We start from the raw sequence: 7087 nt of genomic DNA on the forward strand, positions 1-7087 counted from the left end.
AAGCAGAAACTGATAAGATTCACAATAGAAAACATTCTAACAATTGCACTCCAACTGCCCATGATTTATCTAAGAGTAATGTTGTAATGGAGATGGTTTCGCTGAAGTACCCTCGAAGATCAAAAGAGGTTAATATTTCACTAGAACGTGGTTGATATAGTCGTACTTGTCGCCGACCTTGGGATTGAGCAGTAGTCCCCTCCCACAACGTCGAGTGCCGCATGTGTAGCACCTCGTACTTTCGCACACGTATGATGCTCAACAACACTCACGGCTCCGATCCAGCTAAGTTGCGGAAGTAGTTCTTCTAAATCCGGATTCCAGCAGCCCTCGCGCATACATTTGGCGGAGCAGAGCTCGATCAATGGTGGACCGGGCAGGCCATATGTTGACTATAGGCCAGTCAACCTGCACGGGGAGGTGGATCGGGCAATAGTGAGGCTCGATCCCCCTCCATTGCGACCTTCCCCGGCCGGGATAGGCGTCGGCAACGACGAAATTAAGGTGAAGATAGCTAGTGACGTGCGTGTAGCCTGGTACGGGCCAGAGAGGGCAAGATGCCGAAGAAGCCGTGTTGGTGGACTGACGTTGCCTACTAGCAAACCCCAGTGACATATTGCGGTGACCCAGCATACCACTGCATGGTGTACTACGCAAGTTGTTGACATAACACAAGTGAAATATTGTTCCAGTCATATTACATCCCTGAGAGTGGTACAATAGAAACATATGCGAGTCCAAGGCATGTCTATAGAAGTACACACGAACTATTTACAGAAGATCAACATAGCCTCCTACTTTACAGTGAGGTAAAACTTCAAATAAAGCTCCAAAATAACATCTCGTAATCTCACTTGTTGCTAACTCTAGCTCTAGATCTACTTGGCTTGCTATAGAACTCTATCTACTTAAGTGCTAGGATTTGGGAAATGGTTCCCTTATATTACTAGTCTAAGTTTTCACTCTAGTTGATGTAGAAGTTGACTCCATTGACTTCATTGGTTGGGTTCTTCATCTTGTTGTACTTGACTCCTCTGTCTTTGAGTTTCACGGTAGTTTCTCCTTCGGTGACTTTAGATCAAAGAAGGGAGTTCAAGAGGGAGGGAATGAGTACGAGCGTACCTAGCAAGTTCATTATAGAAATAGGTGTATCATGCACTAACTACAGCCATAGACCAGAAAGTCATAGGTGAATGCAAGTTTTCGTAATCATTTCTTCAAAAGGTTGATTTTATTCAGAAAACTATGCCTGTTAGTCTTCACAGGTTGACCAGAACTTCACGGATTCCTTTCCTGCCGCGTTCGTAGTTCCCTTCCCGATGACAACCACAATTCAATACACTCAGCAGAGGTGCGTTACTTTTCTCATAAGAGAACTTATCCGTGTTGCCAACCGGACGAATCTTTCCCATCCACACTTCCTTTGGTGTGAGGCACAGTATAAGAACCAAGCCAATCACCGTTCTCTCGCGACCTCGCATACCCACCCTTTTGTAAGTCTGTCCTGTCCTTTATCTATAGGTAGACTAACACAGGCATTTCTTCTCTCCTTTACCAATAAGATAGACTGATACGAACAATCCACATGCCTGATCATATACACTATAGATAGACTAACCCGGACAACCCTTACAATCCATCATAGACCTTTAACAAGTCTGCCCTCTTCTATGTTTATTGGTAGACTGTTACAGACCAATACCCTCACCTTTACCAATTAGATAGACTGATACAGGCAACCCTTATTACTGATCCGTTGATATGCGAGAGGAAAAAGATACAGCTGACTTCCCCAGAGCCATTATAGATCTCATGGTTAACGTGATATGTACGGCGCTAGAATCACTAGACGGCATTGGTGATTAGTCCTAGATGAGTAGTACCCTTGCAATGAAACCTCCACCATCAACATATACCATGGTTCCATTGACCACCACATAGTCATATTCATACTTGTAAAGTAATGTTTTGATTTTCAATGCAGGAGTGATAAGTATAGTACTTTGCATATAATTTGATAAAAACAATCAAATAACATGAGCAAGCGATGAACTTGTCTTTCTTGACTGCAAGATTATGCAGGCAAACGCTTCAATACGTGATAAATCAAAATTCTGAAATACCATCATCATCCAGTAAGGACAATGTTTAGAGAACTGGCAAAGATGCTATAATGTATAGTATGAAATACAATCGTTCTAAGCGTATCCTAACCCCGATGATTTAGGATTGGTGAGTTGTAAAGATTAATTTAAGATGTGTTGCACTTTTAGAGTGGTTTCACAAACAAGGTTCTTATTAAGGTTTGGTTACCTTAGTATTATAAACAAGTGATATAAGGCATCATAACAATCATACACACAAAAGAATTATAGTTGCACAATATGTAAAGAAGAATTGTCAGTTTTAAGTTCTATAATGCATGGTTGATCTTATTATATACTTCAAAAGAGCAACTTTTGAAGAACATGTTACATAAGAAATAATAAGTATATCAAGTAGGAACTATTTGCTTATAGGGTTTGCTTGTTATTTATTTCAAAAGAATAACTTTGAAGAACATGTTTAATAAAGACCAAGAACTACTACAAATAGGAGCTATGTGATTCTAGGGTTTACATTTGGATTCCTTTAGTTCACTAATATGGACTATTTGGTTCTTAAGTAGAATGGGTCTGTATGCAGCAAGTATTGACAGATTTATTATTATGGTTGATCATAGGTATCATATCAAAGGATGGTTATCAAGGTGGTGCTATGAGCTAACCATTAGGGTTTACTATACCTACTCATTTGTTTCACTAAGTAATCCATAATGGTTCCTGAACTAGGTGGTTTATTATCCTTAAGTAAGGTTTAGTTGAGTAGAAGCATATGATGTGAATTCCTACACAAGGTTGGTATTATGGTTTATCACTATGGTTCTACTAACGTATGGTGGTTAAGGTTGATTTCCATGGTGTGGTATTTAAGGAATGGTGATCAATGGTGCTAATATGAGAGTAACAAGTTAGGGTTTACATCTAGGCGATACTAGTTGGTTATATAAGGTATTAGTCAAAATGAAATCATGAAATGATAACTTCATTTGCATTTGAGTTGATAATGTCTTAATAAAATATAAGCATGATTTTATTTGCTTGGTTTAATAATATGACTGAGGTGTAATTGGCATATGGTCACATGTTATAACTAACTAGGGTTTTAGAGTTGAAAACAATTTAGGATGATCACATAAACTAATGAGATCAAGTTTCTACTTATATTAGAACTAGGTTTCGAAATTGTGATACAAATCTTAAAATAATCATTGGCAATAGAGTTGAAGTTATTAATTACTTTGAAATAAAATTAATAATGGACTTAAAATTTTATTAATTTTAAAATACTTAAGAATTAAGGATAAATACTATTGGGGTTTAATTCAGGAATTAGTGTTTTACAGTTGTTATTAAATTTTAAAATAATAACTTGTAAACTAAAAAGTTTTAATTAAATAAAAAACCCTAGAACTACCAACATAATATTATCTTTTAATATTTTCTTGTTTTGTTATTATTTAAAGAAATAATAAATGGTAATTTGCAATTTAGGGTTTATAAAATACCACTAATATTTAAGATAATGAAAATAGGATAAAGAAAATTAAGCTTAATATTTTATTGACTTACTGAATAGCTATTATTTATTTTGTAAAACTTAACTGATTATTGAATTTAAACTGTATTTTGGTAAAAAAAATGTGTAATTAATAAAGGTTAAAATAATTGGATTTTTATTTTGGCAAACATTTTAATGTTATAATTTTATTGAATATATTTATTTTTGTGAGCATTTTGATATCTTATTTGTATTTTTTTTGAGTTGAAATGAATTTTATAAATTTTGGCAAAGTTTCAGTTATTTTCTGGAAATTGAAATAACTAGAAGTACTAAACATACCCAGTCTAACCCTGGCTACAGACGTAGACAGGTGGAACCATTGACTAGGTCAAATGCCACAGAGGCATAGACCAGTCAACAAATGCGTGGAGCCCCACCGGCCACGTCGGCCTGCCGACGGCTCAACACCGATGAGTCAGTACACGGCGGTGGTGGCGTTTTAAAGCCCCCGGGATGCGTGGATGGGTGCGCCAGCATCCCCACAAGACGCGGAAAACGATGGTGGTGGTACACCGACAGATGGTCACCGGAGCATATCCGGCGACAACCATCTACGGCAGTTAACTCCGGCGAGTGAGCTAAACGTGGTTACAGATGCTCATAGGAAGCGGGAGTAGGCTCTAAAGATGCGCGTGCTCACCCTGAGGGTGTTGGTGTAGTCGACTACGATGATTGATGATGGAGGCGGCTGGGAATTCATCGATACCGGCGGGGTGCCGCGGAAGAGAACAGTGAAATTCGCGCTCCACCATGCTCCCCTTGAGGCGTCGTTTGATCAGAAGGAAAACGACGTCAAGGCGCACCTCCTCGATCGCTCCACGGAACCTAGGATGGTCTCAGACGATGGCTTCGTGTTGGACTCCGACGAGGTGCTGTTGAGGATGGCGAGTGATTGAGAGAGATGGAGAGGAAATTGAGGGGTGGCGAAGCTTTAGGGTTTCCAGGAGATGCTCCAGGCCTATTTATGGAGCTCGAGGTGGTCGGAATCGTCGTCTCGCCGGCGGAAGGGGTTGAGATGCGATGGCGACGACAATGCATTTCTAGGGTGCGGTTCTAGGGTTTTGGCAACGTCCGGGGTCGAGCTTATTGATGGCGTGTATTTCACACGTTCGTTGGGCAACCCCAAGAGGAAGGTATGATGCGCACAGCAGCAAGTTTTCCCTCAGAAAGAAACCAAGGTTTATCGAACCAGGAGGAGCCAAGAAGCACGTTGAAGGTTGATGGCGGCGGGATGTAGTGCGGCGCAACACCGCAGATTCCGGCGCCAACGTGGAACCTGCACAACACAACCAAAGTACTTTGCCCCAACGAAACAAGTGAGGTTGTCAATCTCACCGGCTTGCTGTAACAAAGGATTAACCGTATTGTGTGGAAGATGATTGTTTGCGAGAGAAAATAGTAAAAACAAGTATTGCAGCAGATTTGTATTTCAGTATTAAAGAATGGACCGGGGTCCACAGTTCACTAGAGGTGTCTCTCCCATAAGATAAAAGCATGTTGGGTGAACAAATTACAGTCGGGCAATTGACAAATAGAGAGAGCATAACAATGCACATACATGACATGATAAGTATAGTGACATTTAATTGGGCATTACGACAAAGTACATAGACCGCCATCCAACCGCATCTATGCCTAAAAAGTCCACCTTCAGAGTTATCATCCGAACCCCCTCCAGTATTAAGTTGCTAACAACGGACAATTGCATTAAGTATGGTGCGTAATGTAATCAACAACTACATCCTCGGACATAGCGCCAATGTTTTATCCCTAGTGGCAACAGAGACAACACAACCTTAGGGGTTTCTGTCACTCCCCCAGGTGTCAATGCGAGCATGAACCCACTATCGAGCATAAATACTCCCTCTTGGAGTTAAAAGTATCAACTTGGCCAGAGCCTCTACTAATAACGGAGAGCATGCAAGATCATAAACAACACATATGTAATAACTTGATAATTAACATGACATGGTATTCTCTATCCATCGGATCCCGACAAACACAACATATAGAATTACAGATAGATGATCTTGATCATGTTAGGCAGCTCACAAGATCCAACAATGAAGCACAATGAGGAGAAGACAACCATCTAGCTACTCCTATGGACCCATAGTCCAGGGGTGAACTACTCACTCATCACTCCGGAGGCGACCATGGCGGTGTAGAGTCCTCCGGGAGATGAATCCCCTCTCCGGCAGGGTGCCGGAGGAGATCTCCGGAATCCCCCGAGATGGGATCGGCGGCGGCGGCGTCTCGGTAAGGTTTTCCGTATCGTGGTTTTTCGCCTCGGGGGTTTCGCGACGGAGGCTTTAAGTAGGCGGAAGGGCAGAGTCGGGGGCCGGACGAGGGGGCCACACCATAGGGCGGCGCGGGCCCCCCGGGCCGCGCCGCCACGTGGTGTCGCCACCTCGTGGCCCCACTTCGAATGTTCTCCGGTCTTCGGAAGCTCCGTGGAAAAATAGGCCCCTGGGTCTTCGTTTCGTCCAATTCCGAGAATATTTCGTTACTAGGATTTCCGAAACCAAAAACAGCGAGAAAACGAGAACTGGCACTTCGGCATCTTGTTAATAGGTTAGTTCCGGAAAATGCACGAATATGACATAAAGTGTGCATAAAACATGTAGGTATCATCAATAATATGGCATAGAACATAAGAAATTATCGATACGTCGGAGACGTATCAAGCATCCCCAAGCTTAGTTCTGCTCGTCCCGAGCAGGTAAAACGATAACAAAGATAATTTCTGAAGTGATATGCCATCATAACCTTGATCATACTATTTGTAAACATATGTAGTGGATGCAGCGATCAAAACAATGATAATGACATGAGTAAACAAGTGAATCATAAAGCAAAGACTTTTCATGAATAGTACTTCAAGACAAGTATTAATAAGTCTTGCATAAGAGTTAACTCATAAAGCAATAAATCAAAGTAAAGGTATTGAAGCAACACAAAGGAAGATTAAGTTTCAGCGGTTGCTTTCAACTTGTAACATGTATATCTCATGGATAATAGTCAACATAGAGTAATATAACAAGTACAATATGCAAGTATGTAGGAATCAATGCACGAGTTCACACAAGTGTTTGCTTCTTGAGGTGGAGAGAAATAGGTGAACTCGACTCAACATAAAAGTAAAGAGAATGGTCCTTCAAAGAGGAAAGCATCGATTGCTATATTTGTGCTAGAGCTTTTATTTTGAAAACATGAAACAATTTTGTCAACGGTAGTAATAAAGCATATGAGTTATGTACATTATATCTTACAAGTTGCAAGTCTCATGCATAGTATACTAATAGTGCCCGCACCTTGTCCTAATTAACTTGGACTACCGGATCTTTGCAATGCACATGTTTTAACCAAGTGTCACAATGGGGTACCTCCATGTCGCCTGTACAAAGGTCTAAGGAGAAAGCTC

The sequence above is a fragment of the Lolium rigidum genome, chromosome 6 (assembly GCF_022539505.1).
Source record: "Lolium rigidum isolate FL_2022 chromosome 6, APGP_CSIRO_Lrig_0.1, whole genome shotgun sequence".
Taxonomy (NCBI): domain Eukaryota; kingdom Viridiplantae; phylum Streptophyta; class Magnoliopsida; order Poales; family Poaceae; genus Lolium; species Lolium rigidum.